Source organism: Propithecus coquereli, unplaced genomic scaffold, assembly GCF_000956105.1.
Source record: "Propithecus coquereli isolate 6110/MARCELLA unplaced genomic scaffold, Pcoq_1.0 Scaffold199, whole genome shotgun sequence".
In the NCBI taxonomy this organism is placed as follows: domain Eukaryota; kingdom Metazoa; phylum Chordata; class Mammalia; order Primates; family Indriidae; genus Propithecus; species Propithecus coquereli.
Genome location: NW_012144855.1, coordinates 2,058,297 through 2,072,472, shown reverse-complemented (window position 1 = coordinate 2,072,472; position 14,176 = coordinate 2,058,297).

The following is a 14,176-nucleotide window of genomic DNA, read 5'->3' as shown; positions in this document are numbered from 1 at the left end:
TTTGGGGTTCCTGATTTATTTATTTATGACTCTTATTAGATTCCTCATCTTGGGCATGTTCCTCCCAGGATTTATTTCCCATTACCTGTGAATACAGGTAATATTTCCTGTTACCTGTGAATACAGAAGCTCAAGTTCACCTTTGTGGGCAAATGTCCTCAAGGTGAAAGTCAGAGTCAAAGCTCAGCTTACCTCTCTGGAGTCCTATTTTTACTTAGTTTTTTACTTTTGAGGGTCCTTACTTTCTTGCTAACATACTAATGTATTTTAAAATAATTTTTATTATTTTAATTATTTGCAATGGCAGGGTTGGTCATGGTGTCAAGTATTTCATATAACTGGAAATTGAATTTTTAGAGTCTTTGAAAATAATTTGTTCCTCTAATAAAATTAAGATTGACATGGAAAGAATGGGTGGTCCTCTATGAATGTGATAAAGTATAAATACAAGATCACAGACTAGACATTTATTTACATACACACACACATACATATGTATGTATTTATTTACTGGGAACTCTGTTATATGAGGTGTTGTGTCATACTGCAGAAGATACCAATAAGTATATTGAAAAGTCTCTGGATTTCAAAGACTTTATGGATATAAGTGATAAATATAATGAAAATTATATAAATTAAATGCTCATATCTAATTGGGAAAATAAAGCAAAGCATATTAAAGAAGGTTATATTTTATCTCAATCTATAGGACAGACTTATAGGGAGGGACATATAGGGATAGACATATAGATATGTCTTATATACATATAGATATAGACATGTAGATATAGATAGACATACAGATATAGATAGACATATATAGATATATCCCTATATGTCATATGGGGAGGGACATATAGGGATAGACATATAGACAAAGGGAGATGAGTGGAAGATCATTCAGGTAGAAGGAACAAAGAACATGAACACAGGTATAGAAGTAAAAAAGCATGGAATGACTTTAGATAACCATGTATTTGGCTGGATTGCAAGTAATGTTAGGGAAATGGTTAATGACAAGAACGAAAAGCCAGACTGAGGCTAGAGCAGGAAGGGGCCATGAATTTTGAACTTAAATTATAGGGGGAATAATTTGTTATTTAATATATTATTTTAAAAAGAAAATATGTTTAATATATTTTTCAATAATATTATTTTATTTACTTAATTTTTAGAGACAGGGTCTCACTCTGTCACCCAGGCTGGAGTGCAGTGGCCTGATCATAGCTCACAGCAACCTCAAACTCCTGGGCTCAAGTGGTCCTCCTGCCTCAGCCTCCTGAGTAGCTGGGACTACAGGCATGCACCACCACACCTGGTTCAATTGTATTATTTTAAAAGAAAAATATATGTTACGTAATATTATTTAATAATAATTTGAGTTATTTATAGAGACATAAACCTGTCAGTTTTATATAATCTATAATGGGTCATTTATGGGAGACCGATAGTAGAATTGAGACTTACTTAGTTAAACTTCAGCAATTATAAACGGATAAAATTAGAATGGGATGAAGAATGGGAGTGTGAAACAGTAAAATAACTCTATATTTTACTCTGTAAAAACTGTATTATTCAGTCGCTGACCTGAATAACCTCCACCTCTGATGATGGCTTGATGTTGTTTACATAATCACTTTCTTCCGTTGCTTAGAAAAAATTTATTTGCTGAATAGATTTGACATCATGTCTTGACATTTCCTTCTATGAGTAAGATTCAAGCCTGAGTTATAACTCTAAAAACATAACATTTAGGAACTCTCCCCACCTCCCACCCTCTTACTTTTTAAAGAGAAAGAACTAAGCTGGTTTTTACTCAAATGGTTTTGGTAATTTTATTTTAATTTTTAGGTTATGATATTAATTTAACAGGGCATCTCTATAAACTTCTTTAGGCCACCTCATTTTGTTAACAAGAAAAAGAGTCATTAAATGCCAATCGGGATTTGTGGTATCAAAATTCAAGGTCCACTTTGTAAGTGCTAAGGATCAGAAAATCAAAGGAACACTAACAGGCATACTACAAACGGCTAATGCAATTTTTATTTCTGAACTGAGATGAAAAATGAGAATGTGTGTCCTTTTTCCTCTATTACCAAAAACCTCATTAAGATCTGGCCAACATGTGGGAAAGTGACACAGCTGAATCTTTCTCAGGCAAAATACATTAACATTACAAATGAAACTTGGTCTGAATCTATCTCAAGGAGCATTTTCTCTCAGAGGTATAGTAAGAATTACATTAGCAGTGCAGTTATTAAGCTCTGTTGAATGATTCTGTGTTTTAGAAAAGGAAAGTGACCTTTTTTTATCTCTCAGAGGGATAATAGCATTACAAATATATTTAAAATGAAACTAATTAGGACACAGGACATTAGCCATACTACCAGCTTTACAAAAATATGTGGGGGAAATGCGGTTTCCCATTAAAAAATATAAGGTATTTTAAATATTTCATAATATTAGATTTAGATATATGACCTTTATTTCTTCTTAATCAAACAGCTTCATCTTCTGTTTTAGGTTGTATATAGGGGATGGAGACCAGAAATATACTGTTGAAAATTCTCAGTTTTGTATTGCTTTGAAATACGGACAAAATTTGGGACCTCAACTTCTCAATAACTATTATATTTCTTCAATTGTCAGAGTTACATATTTTCCAATTTTGACATACTTGAAATCTGGATGTTCCCTACAAAGCAATGTCAAAGGAAACATGTCCCAGCTTCTATGCTTCTTATTGGTTATCATCTTTGTGCGTGATAATATAGTCATATGTGGTGGCATTCAGATGCTTGCATTTTGACATGTTTGAATCCCTAACGTTACTGTAACTTTTTAAAAGAGATAACCGTGTAATGCAGAACAGAAGGAAATATTATTTTATACAAAGAGGGCTAATAAATGCCAAATAATGCAATAAAAAGTAGTCGAAAATTACCAGATCTGTTGTCTATATTATGGCATTTCAAAGCCAGGAAAGATTGCATGACAGATTCATGGCCTTATAGAATTATTACTCAGGTGCTAAGCATCAGTCTATCAAAAGCTTCTGGACAACGTTCAGGAGAAGGTAATTCAAGGTCAGTTACCTTGCAGTGATGTGTAATTAAATTAAGGGAAAAGTGAAATTATTAGTTTAACTAAATAGGAAATGCAAACAAAACCCTACAATTATACTCTTGGTCTTAAAGATGCCCAAGAGGTTAATCTCAAAAACATGGATTTTAAAAAGCGACATGCTGTCATGCTGCCTGGCCAAAATCAATTCAGAAGACTCTTAAGACTGAGTGGGAAGATACTGGAACTCAAATTTGATTTTGATAATGCAGAAAGAGCTATACATAATTACATGAATAAATACATGGTATCATGAGTATGGAAATAATTTAATGTTTTCTTAAAGCATAACAAATACTTAGAAGAAGAAATGGTAATCAAAAAAATCCAAGATGGATTTACTATCCATAAATTACTTCCCACTAAGATGGTATTTTTTTTTTGATAGGGTTATTACATTTGAGATGGGATGACAAATCTGTATTTCAGTAGGATACTTCAAAAACTTGGTGTATCCTTGTGGACAAAGTGGAGAAATATGGACACTAGTATTTGGGGTTGAGTGACTGTGCTGAGAAGGTCTGATGAGTGGATTGATGGCATCTGGAAAGAGGTTTCTAGTGGCTTATGGATGAATCTTTCCTGGGCCTTCTATGCAATGTAATTTTTTGGTAACTTAAACACGAAAATCCTTGTAAGATTTGCAGTTGTATAAAAATAGCAAGGATAAAAATACTTTAAATGATGAAATCAGTATCTCTAAAAATTTTGACAGAGTGATGCACTGAATTCAGTAAGTTTAATTTTGTAAGAAATAAATATAAGATCCTGAACTTGGAAAAATAAAATTGTTCAGATAAGCTAGTTCTTAATTTCTAAACATTTTACTTACCTTTCTAAGCCTCAGTTTCCCTGTGTGTAAAATGGGAATAATAATTTTTCCCACTGAGGTAAGGGCTCAACACGGTGCTGGCACATAGTAAGTGCTCAATAAATACTAGTTACTACTTTTCCAGAAATTCTGGGATAGAATCCAAATTTTGCCATTTATGGAGTACTTGACCTTGAGTAAAGCACTTATTTTTTCTAAGGTTTATTTTCCTCATTTGAAAATGAGGATAAAAATAGTACCTACATCATAGGTGGTTGTCACAAGAATTAAATGAGATGATGCATGTGAGGGTCTCTTTGAGGTGCTTGGCACCTAGTGAGTGCCTAATGAATGTAGCAATTATACTGAACATTAGTGTGGCTTCCAGAAAATTCACCTTGACATTAAACTACAAAAATAGAACAATAACTTCTCTAGAATAAGGGAAATTATACTTCTACTGTACTCTATTGCGGACTAAACTGTGCTATTATGTCAGTTCGAATGTAAATTTTAAAAGGAATACTGGAAAACTCAGGTGTATAAAAATCAAATCATGTGAAAAATAATGGAATAAACTGGGGATGTTTACCCTGGAGAAGAGATTACGAAGGGAGAAAGCTAAGTGTAGGGTCATCATTGGAAGAGGAATGAGGCTTGTCCTGTGTGGACCCCAGAGTGAGAATTATGACAATACGAGATAGCTGTTTGGCTCCCCTGAAGACTTTTTCACTGTGAGAGCTGTCCAAAGGTAGGATGGCTACCTCGGAAGATAGTGATTTCTCAGTCACTGAATTTTTTTTAGGGCTGAAAAGTCATTTGAGGGAGAGTTGCAGAGAGGATTCAGGGATTTGAGATGGGATTTGGCTCAATGATCTTTAAAGGCCAACTCTTCTCTGAGGTTCTGCGGTTCTGTAGCTATTGACTTTCTTACAGTGCTTAACATTTAAAACCTTTTTAAAGCTTACGTCTGGTCATTTAGTCTTTTCTTTCAGATTATTTGACTGAAATATCCCACACTAAGTAAGAATTGCATATCCCTGACCTTTAAGGACTAAAATTTATTTCCTTCATTGCTCTTATTTGAGATATCTGGGTAAATGGATTTGCAGAATCTCTGCATGCCAATCATACTTGCATTTCTTCTAAAAATTGGGATGTTGGTAAAATGGTTAAAGAATTTTCAGGTCACAGGATTTCTGATGGTTCAGCTTTAATATCCTGCAATACTCCTGTCCCAAATAAGGTCAATATTAGTTAATAGACATGCAAATATTGGGCACGTGATTCACAAACAAGCTTGTTATTATAGGGAATTCTTTGAAACAAAGTGTTTCATAGGAAAAAATTGTATTGGCATTTACTGTCTCGTTCAAGATAACATTCTGCTTCCAAGTGGTTTAATTTTTCATTTATTTTTAGTTCATGCTTTCTAGACTTAGAATTATGTTTTAGAAAACTCAAGGACTGGCCTTTTACTTTTATATAGATTAACAAATAGATCATGAGTGGCCCCGAAGGACAAGGGAGACGGGAAGTCCTCCAATGGGTATAATCTTATGGTGTACTTTGCCTGGAAGAAGGTGACATGATGTCAGATCTATACTAATTCATGGATAGTAGTTAAAGTCTTGGCCATATGGCAAAAAGAGTTGGAAGGCACAAAATTGGAAGTTTGCTGCAAAAAAAAAATTGGGGAAGAATTATGTGAATGAACCTCTTGAAATGGGCCCAGCATGTGAGACTATTAATATCCCATGTGAATTTTCACCAAATGTTCAATAACCAGGTAAATCAGATTACCTACCCTATTGATGTCAGTCAACATCTTTGCCCAGTGACCTTACTGTGTCAACGAGTTCATAAACAATATTCCGTCAGAACAACGATGAAGGTTGTACATGTCTCAGTAAAAAATTACTTGCTTCTCTCCAAGGCTAACCTGGCTACTACCATGACTGAATGCCCAGTCCACTAGTAGTAGAGACTAAGAGTGAATCCTCAGTACGGTATGATATAGTGAGGAGACCAGCCTGCCTTCTGCTTGATTATATTGCATCCCCTACATTGTCAATTATATAGTGTTTTGTCCTCGCTGGAATAAACAATCAGGATATGGTTTGTCTTTCTGGGTTATCATTCTGTTTCTGTTGACTTAAATGAATACCTTATTTACATCATGTCTTTGCACACAATGTAAAAAACTCATTTTATAGCAAAATAATTAAGGCCAGTGCTCTTCGGGTTCCCCAGTATTTCCACAAAACCTTCAGTGAGAAGCAGCTGGCTTATGGCATAGCAAAATAATCTAAGGAAGACTGACTTACTGTGTTAGCTGGAAAGAACCCCTTTTGACAATGGGGGAGGGGAGTGTCCTTCAGAATAAAGTACATTCTCTGCACTAGTGACTAATATATGATGATGTTTCTCCCAGAAAGGAGTGAAGTGGGGGTGGTACTTCTCATTTTAACACTGACTGACAAACACATAAAATTTTTGCTTTCCAAGTCCATTACTTTAGACTCTGCAAGTTTGGAGGTCTTAGTATTCAGTGGAGAAATATTTCATCAGGGGATACAACTGAACTGGAGGTTGAGATCACCACTTGGCCTTTTTGAACTCTTCTTGTCAATGGACCAGGATGAAAAAAATGTTTGCCATGATGGTTTAATGATTTTCTATGATGGAGCTCAGGGATTCCCTTGGAGTGCCCCCTAGTACTGTACTATCCAGTGATAAAAGTTAATGGAAGTCCACGGCAACCCCATTTAGTTAGGACCACTTAGGTTCAGCCAGCTCAGGAATTAAACTTTATATTACCCCACCAGACAAAGAACCATGGCCAGGTAAGATGCTGGCTGAGCACAAAGGGAGCATGGAGGAAAAAAATTATCAATACCAAAGATAATCCCAAAAGCAACTGCGGAAATGAAAATTATTACAGCTGCTCATATTTTCTTCCTTGTTCTTCTATGTATATAGTTATGTTATTTTCCCCTCATTTCCTTAGTTTTTTCAAAATAAATAAACATTTAATATTTATAAAAGTTATCACCAACTTTAGTATTCATTAGGTTTCACTACTTTTCTAGAAATTTAATTTTTAAATGAACATGCAGTAAAATTGACTTTTTTGGTGTAAAGTTCTATGAATTTTAACACGTGATTACTAATAGCACAATCAAGACATAAAACAGTTTTATCACCTCTAAAAATCTCCCTTGTGTTATTGCCTTGAAGTTATTAATACATCTCACTGTCATCACCTCAACCCATGACACCCACTGATTGCTATCACTATAGTTTTGTCTTTTTGAGAATGCCATATAAATGGAATCATACAGTATATAACCTTTGAGACTGGTTTCTTTTCTTTAGCATAATACCTTTGGAGATTCATCCAAGTTATGATGTCTGTCAAATAGTTCATTTCTTTTTATTGCTGAATAGTACTGTAATCTTCTAGTTTTTAATATATGGTGGATTGGCGTAGCTAAGTTTATAATTTGCTCAATGGATTTCAGGATAACAAGAGGGGATTGTCATTAAACTAGAAGAAAAATGAACATCACCTAGAGATGGAAAATTTAATGCAGGAATAAGAGTGTTTATGTATGTTGAATGGCAAGAGGGTGACTCTCTTATACGCCTTCTGTCCCGCTTTTAGTTCTCCTTCCTAAACCCAAGGGGCTAGACAGGTGGAACATTCCCAAGATTCCCTTGTAGTAAGTGAGCAACATGAGGCAGCAGCTCCATGAGCATAGATTAATTTTTCTGGCAAACATGGCAACAGGAGCATTTGGTTCTTCTGCCCCAGAGGTTTGAGTGCCATGTGAAGGCTGCAGTGGAGTTTCCACTACAGCAGCCTTGTGGGCTAGGAGGGCATCATTCCTAGCTGTGTTTTACCTGGCTGCATAGATCCAAGCTTTGCTCAGTGATTCTCCAGGAAATTCTGTAAGGTACCGAATCCTATATAATAAATTCCTTCCTTCTCAGAACTGGATGAAGTGGATTCTATTATCTGGAACTGATCCTTTGTTTCTCAAATTGAGAATTTGGGATTTCTTCTCAAATTCATCTTTGGATAAATTTTGGAAACTATTAAATTCACTGCCGTGCGTCTGAAATATTTTATACTAACAATAAAAGCAATTGTTCTCATTTATGGTGCTCACATAATGCATTCATTGATGTAACACATATTTATTGAGTGCTTACATACTAGATATGAAGCTATAACAATTAAAAGCAAAACCAAACCCTATTTTCATGGAGCTTCCTTTCTAGAGAAATGGACAATAAGTAAAGCATGCAGCATGCAAGATGATGATAGTCCGAGGGAGAAACGAAGAGCAAGGAAGGGATATAGGGAGTGTCAGGGAAAAGGTGGCCAGGAAGTTCCTCACTGAGAAATGACATTTGAGTCAAGACCTAATTGCAGAGGGAACAACAAATTCAAGGCCCTGAGGTGCAAGCATATCTGGCAGGTTGAAGGAACAACACGGAGGCAGATGTGGGTGGCATGCAGAGCATGAAGTGCCTTTAGGATCAGAAACTCGAGTGCAAACAAAGGTACTAAAATTATACACTAAAGATCAACATACAAGTCTTCTAAAATATACATGTTGTTTTTTCTGATTAGTAACAAAATGCAAACAAAACAAAAATTCTTGGAGAAAACTCCTAATCTAGGAAGACATTGGAGGTGCCTCCTCTCCTGGGGTTTTTGGACTCCTGGGGTTATATACTGATGTAAATAATGTAGAAAGGGAACGTTTATAAGGAACCACAAATATACCAATAAGCATGGCAGATGGATTAGGTACATTAACTCATTATGTACGTCAACTCGTTGCACATCAACCCTACAATGTCAGGTATTTTTCGCTGTAATTTACAGTGATGAAAGTGAAGTTAAGGGTGGTTAGGTAATGTTCCCAAGATCATGCAGCCAATAAGTAGTGGAGTTTCGATTTAAAATGCTAGTTTGTCTGACATCACATTTGTGATGGTTAATTTTATGCATCAACCTGACCGGGCTAAGGGATGCCCAGAAAGCTGATAATACATTTCCAGGTGTGTCTTTGAGGGTGTTTCTGGAAGAGATTAGCATTTGAGTCAGTAGACTGAGTAAAGAAGATCTGCCCTCACCAATGCTGGCAGGCATCCTCCAATCCGTTGAAGGCCTGAACAGAATAAAATAGTGGAGAAAAGACAGATTCTCTCTCTCCCTTTAAGTTAGGATATCCATCTTCTTCTGTCCTCAGACATCTGAACTGCTAGTTCTCAGGCCTTCAGTCTTGGATTAAGTTATGCCACTGGCTCCCTCAGTTCTCAGGCCTTTGGACTTGAACTGAATTACACCACCTACTTTCCTGCGCATGGGACTTCTCGCCCTCCATAACTGAATGAGCCAATTCCCATAATAAATCTTCTCTTATATCTATATATCTATACATATCCTATTTGTCCTGTTTCTCTGAAGAACCCTGCCTAATATGACATTCTTCTTGACTATTTCTACAACCTCTCACAGTAGGTTCAGCTCTGTATTTAAGTGATTTTTTTTTTTTTTTCTCCTTTAACCACAAATAATTTTGTTTTGATCCTTGGGGGAAATGGAGAGCAAGGGAGATATATCCTACTGGCGAAAGGCTTTCATGGACTTAGAGAAAGTAACTCAAAACACCCTAATTTAGCCTTTCCTCATATGACCCATTTTCCATTTTTTAAAATCATCTCTTTTTGTTCCTTTTAGAATCCTCTCTATTTATCCTTTCCAAATCCCCATTCTTCTTCCCCTGCAGTTATTTAAAATATGGTGACCAAATGGATGTATAAAATATAGACTAGAAGAACAGCTTAAGTATCATACTCCTTTTTGATATACCCCTACCTTTCTTGTTTTAAAAATTAAACTCATATATTTTCTATAAAAAATATTTAAGTGTGGAAAAGTATTAAAAAAAGAAAAAAATTACCCATACATGTTATTCAGAAATACCACTATTAATCATTTGGTCCATGCTCTAAGTTTTTCAAATATGAAATTTTAACTGTATTCTTTTTTAAATTTCAAAATATTAATTAAGGAGGTATAAGTGTTTTTGTTACAAGGATATTTTGTATAATGCTTAAGTCAGGGCTTTTCGTGTGTCCATCACCAGAATAGAGTTCATTGCACCCAATAGGTAAGTTTTTATCCCACATTCGCCCTCCCACCCTCCCCCCTTCTTGGTTTCTTGTGTCCTTTATATCTCTTTGTGCCTGTGTGTACCCATCTACGAGCTCCCACTTATTAATAAGAACATAATGGTGTTTGTTTTTCCATTCCTGAGATACTGCACTTAGGATAATGGTCTCCAGTTCCCTCCACATTGCTGCAAATGACATCATTTCATTCCTTTTTATGGCTCAGCAGTACTCCATGTGTGTGTTTGTGTGTGTATACACACACACATACAGACTCCACATTTTCTTCATCCATTCATGAACTGAAGGGTACTTCCACATTTTTGCAGTCGTGAATTGTGCTGCAATAAACAAGATTATATTCTATGTAATAATTTAAACTATTAAATATTTTTAAAATATAGAAAAATGCAGAGGGTAGTAAAACTTCCTCTAAGTTGATGAGCCTTAGAATCCGCCTGCCTGTGTTTGAAACTTCACACTGTCTCTTTTGAGGAATTTGTGCCTTTATTTCCTCATTTGTAAAATGGAGACAAGAATACCTACCTCATAGGGTTGTTCTGAGGGTTAAATGAAGTAGTACTTACAAAGCTTTTAGAACAGTGTTGGTATCTATTAAGTGCTCAGTGTTAGCCATTATAATAACTGCATCTAATCCTCACAATAAAACAATAACACATTTTCTCACACTTGCTTCAGATATTTCCTTCCTTCTTTTCTCCTTCCCTTTCATCCTTCTTTCCTTCCAGAAATAAAGTATTAAAAATTCAGTGAAGCCCCTTTCGTGCTCCTTCCTAATCTCATTCTCCTTTCTTCTCTAGACAATCACTATTCCGAAATTGGTTCATATCCTTGTTTCCATGATTTTTATAATTTTACTATATTGAATATATCAGTTGGGTATAAATGTTGTCTTGTTATGTTTTCCCACTTAATTGGAAGCATTTTCATAAGCATTTCCCTCTGTTACATACCTTTCATAAAATAATTCTTGGTGTCAGGATAATATGCCACTGAATAACATTATTTATTTTCTGTAGTATTAGATACTCAGGTTTCATTTATTTTCTTTTACAAATAACACTGGTGAACATTTTTGTCCTTGCATATTTGGCTGCATACATCTTCGATGATTTTTTCAGGTAGGATTGATTGGCATCAAAGAACACAAACACTTTAAGTAATCTGTAGTAATTACAAAAATAATATATGATGATTATGGAAAAATTGAAAACACAGAATCTGTAAAAATGAAAGTAAAAACATCTGTTATGCTGCCATTAGAAGATAATCACTGCCAACAGTTTGGTTTATTTCCTCCTAGTCACATTCCTTCCATGAAGCACACTCAAACATCCTGCCACCCACATCATATTTGGGGATATACTGTTTATTCAGATTTGTTTCCAACTTTTTACACTAACATTACATCATCACATTTCCTCAATTCATTTAGTATTCTCCAGTAAAATATTTTTAATATTTACATAATCCTACCACATGAAGTACTATTAATATAATTTATTTAATTATTCCCATATTTTGGGGTACTTAGGTTATTTTATGTTTGATCATACTAGTGGTCCCCAACCTTTTTGGCACCAGGGACTGGTTTCATGGAAGACAATTTTTCCACAGACGGCAGAGGGGGGGTGCCGCAGTGGTGGATGGCTAGCAATGGGGAGTGGCTGTAAATACAGATGAAACTTCTCTTGCTCTGGCCAAGTAGCTCACCTCCTGCTGTGCAGCCTGGTTCCTGATAGGCCACTGACTGGTACCAGTCTGTGGCCTGGTGGTTGGGGACTGCAGTAGTAAACAATAGCGAGTGTTCTTGTACAGAAACTTTGTGCTCCTTACCTAAAAATTTCCTTAAATTAGAGTCCTAGAAGTAAAAATTACTGGGTTAAAGCATAAACATATTAATGACATTTAATACATATAGTCAAATTGTTCTCCAGAAATACATGTTCTCCTGAGTGTATAATCTACAGCATAAATATGCCAGAATTATTGTGCTTTTGCTAATTTGATATGGAAAAAACACTTTACATTAATATTTCATTGTTTAAAATTAATTTTTAAAAATTTTGCTGCTTGAATTCATTCAGATTATTTTTCTAATTTTTTTGTGCTTAGATAATCTTTTAAAATTGGGGTTATTTATACCACAATCTGCTTTAAGTTAAAAAAAAAAAAACAAATCTCTGTGTATAGCATCACTTTGGCTATGGCTTTTGTTGATATAGCTAAGGATTTTGTTGATTTTTAACAAAGTTCAGTTCAATTTTCAGGTATACACTGCAAAAAAACAAAGTGGAAAACTGATGATCATCTAGTGACTTGAAGCATTTAAACCTTCATAGTTAAACCTTTCCCCCCCAAAATTTCAAAAAGTATATTTTTTAAAAAAACTACACTTTAAAAGTAAATTTATTGATCAGATAATCACAAACTATTTGAATAATTTGCTGTTAGATTCTAAAATAACAGGTACAAGGGAACCTTAGAGTTTTTGTGGAATTTCTTTTCTCTGTCAGCCTGTCTGGTGATTTGGGGTGGTTTTAATTTCCCAAAGTCAAGATCTTTTCTATAGATGAGACTGCCATGAGAAAATTACATATTGACAGTGGCAAATTGTGTCACTTAGCAAAATCTGTAATTTTCATTTAACATAGGTGCATTGGCTGGGATAGCCTTTGTTTTTACAAGTAAAGAAGTTGTTTTCAATTCAATAGCCATGTTGTTAGTTCTCACTCAGATGACAATAATAATAATATAATTTTACTCACATACATCCCAGATGAATTAAAAAAAATAAATAAAAAGGAAATAACAAAATCAAGAATTGTAACAAAATAAGAAAATATAGGCATCTGTATGATTTTGCAGAGGTACAAGTACTTCTAAACATAAAAACAAGAAATGACAGAAGGAAATGTTGCTATATTTGAGTACATAAAAATGAAAATCATCTGCAAGAAAGGTTGCCAGAAAGAAAATTAAAAGAAAGGCTACAAACTGAGAAAAGTATTTGTGACATATATGGTAAACATACACAAAACTTATAAAGATTGCTTACGAGTCAATAAAAAAGGATGGAACTTCCATAGAAAAATAGCCAAAGGGTGCCAGTGAAAAATTCTCACATACTGACATGAGAAGGATAAATAGACAAGTAGCTAGTACATATATGAAAAATTATACAAGTAGCTATATATATATATGTAGCTAATATATATATGAAAATATATATAAAAATTATTCAATATCACTAGCAATAAAAATACATTTTAAAAACAGTAATAAGATAGCATTTTTCTCTTCTACCAAAAAGCAAATATCTGAAGTATTGTAATCTGGGGTGATGTAAAATAAATACTCATAAACTGCTGGTAATAATTGCTGCAAAATTTTTGGAGGAAATTTGTGCACTATTCATCAAAAACTTTAAAAGTGCACATACTATGTGATCCAATGATATCAATTTTAGAAAGATGTCATAGAAAATTAAAAGATACGCACACAGATTATATACCAAGGGTATTCCTTCTAGAATTATTTATAACATTGAATATTTGAGGAACAATGCCTAATGTCTAAGAGTAAATTTCATATATCTAAAGAGTGAAGATATTATACAAGGATTAAACTTGTGTTGTGGGAAACTTTAATGACTTGAGGAAATATTCATGTTAAGAAAAAAATAAAAGGTTACAAGCTATTATTCGAGTTTTGCAGTACGCACATAGTTAAAAGACCAGGAAGGAAGTTCCTCAGAATGTTAATGTCGTTAATGATGTCATCTGTGAGTGGTGGGATCTCTGTGATTTTTATATTCTTCCTGATATTCTTCAGTATTTTCCAAAATGTTTACAATTAACATACATCGTTATAATCAAAATATGTGTATGATACACACATATACACACATTCTGATTATGTATATTATATTCTCTTCATGTATATAAACGAGTATATGCAGAATACGTGTTTATGACACACACACATATGTGTATCCATATATAATATATATACATAAAGAGAGAGAGA